This window comes from Oncorhynchus nerka, linkage group LG13 (genome assembly GCF_034236695.1).
Source record: "Oncorhynchus nerka isolate Pitt River linkage group LG13, Oner_Uvic_2.0, whole genome shotgun sequence".
Taxonomy (NCBI): Eukaryota; Metazoa; Chordata; class Actinopteri; order Salmoniformes; family Salmonidae; genus Oncorhynchus; species Oncorhynchus nerka.
The window spans coordinates 42,279,861-42,281,637 of NC_088408.1; the positions used below are offsets into that span (position 1 = coordinate 42,279,861).

Here is a 1,777-nt window from a genome sequence, read left to right on the forward strand (position 1 = left end):
TTTAATAAAAGAAAGCACTGAACACAAACTATACAAAAACAATAAACAAATAACGACCATGAAGCTATAAATGAGACCTGTGCTGACACAAGCAACTAACATAGACAATCACCCACAAACAAACAGTGAAACCCAGGCTACATAAGTATGATTCTCAATCAGAGACAACTAATGACACCTGCCTCTGATTGAGAACCATACTAGGCCGAAACATAGAAATCCCAAAATCATAGAAAAACAAACATAGACTGCCCACCCCAACTCACACCCTGACCATACTAAATAATGACAAAAACAACAGAAATAAAGGTCAGAACGTGACACAGATAATCGCATTGTATTCTTTCGTCAGTAAATCCTTTTTTAAATCTGACAACGCAGTTGGATTAGCAAGATTCTAGGATTTCGATACATGTGAGACACTTGTATTTTCAGGAATGTTTAATATGACTATTCATGTAGCGATCACCGTATGTTGAGGAATTTCAGCCCGCTAGCGGGTTCCGTGCGCAAAGAGGTTAAGGGTTAATGCCACACGGTCAAGGTTAGGCTTGCACAGATCGGGAGGACCTCAGGAACGTACCTGAGTTCAAAATGTGCTTCTCAACCTAACGATTCTCTCACTGTCATCCAAAGCAAATGAAATTTGGGGCCAGGCTTCATTTTGGGCCTACTTTTTTCACGGTCGCTGCGCCTAGTCCGAGCGAGCTACGGTCAAGTTGGGCATCTTGTTGAACTCGGCACAGCCTAGAGATTATGGTAATGCCATTGCAGGCTCTGTGTGTGTGTGTGTGTGTGTGTGTGTGTGTGTGTGTGTGTGTGTGTGTGTGTGTGTGTGTGTGTGTGTGTGTGTGTGTGTGTGTGTGTGTGTGTGTGTGTGTGTGTGCGTGCGTGCGTGCGTGCGTGCGTGCGTGCGTGCGTGCGTGTGAGAGATCTTTTCTTTGACATCTGTTGGGAGAAATGACTGACTTACAGTTCATGAGGGTTGCCTAATCACACATATGAAGTTTTGAAAAGATTTTACCTTTTTAACCCTTTAAAACAGACACTCTGACCCCAATTAAAGGCACTTCCAGTTGGCACAGGAAGCTTAAAGTAAACACATATCCTGATTGGGGTATGCTTTTACAGAATCCTGAGTTTAAAGTATTTATGTTTACTGATTTACACAGGGTTGAATGCACTATTTCTCACAAACTAAAGGTTGGGTATGGCAAAACACTTTTAGGGTGCTTCAGGAAGCTTAGAATCGACACAGTTAGACCTCATTGTGGCTTGATGGATTGTCATCGAAGACAGGTTCATAAGGCATTATTAACCCAGAGGCTCGGTGCATCTCAACAATTGTGTGCCATAGCCAGTGGCCGTTTAGCTCAGTTGGTCAGAGAGTGGTGCTAATAACGCCAAGGTCGTGGGTTCGATCCCCGTACTGGCCAAGAGTAACATTTTTAATGTCAAAATTGTGAGTCACATGCGTGTGTATCGTCAAGTGTGCCACAGAATTGATTTGAACAACATCCAGAAATAGCTCAGTTGGGAGAGTGTTAGACTGAAAATCTAAATGTCCCTGGTTTGTTCCCTGGTTTCGGCATTAGTAGTTGTTCTTTCTTTATGCTCTGGATTCTAGGAAACAGCCCACAGCTTTGTTTGTGGGCCTCAATGGTGTGTGCTACGCTGCTCCTCTGAAAGTAAGTAATGTCTTTCTTTTTCATCTGACATTGTGACATCAGTGTTACATGAAAGTTGCTTGTCATTGTTACATGACAGTAACTATGTG

General features: G+C 42.8%; 1 non-coding gene across 1 annotated transcript; it reads left to right on the forward strand.

Annotated features, from left to right (window-relative positions):
* Nucleotides 1–1,362: 1,362 nt before the first annotated feature.
* trnai-aau (transfer RNA isoleucine (anticodon AAU)) lies at nucleotides 1,363–1,436 on the forward strand. Its single transcript has one exon. It is a non-coding gene; the product is annotated as a tRNA-Ile (tRNA).
* The last annotated feature ends 341 nt before the right edge of the window (nucleotides 1,437–1,777 follow it).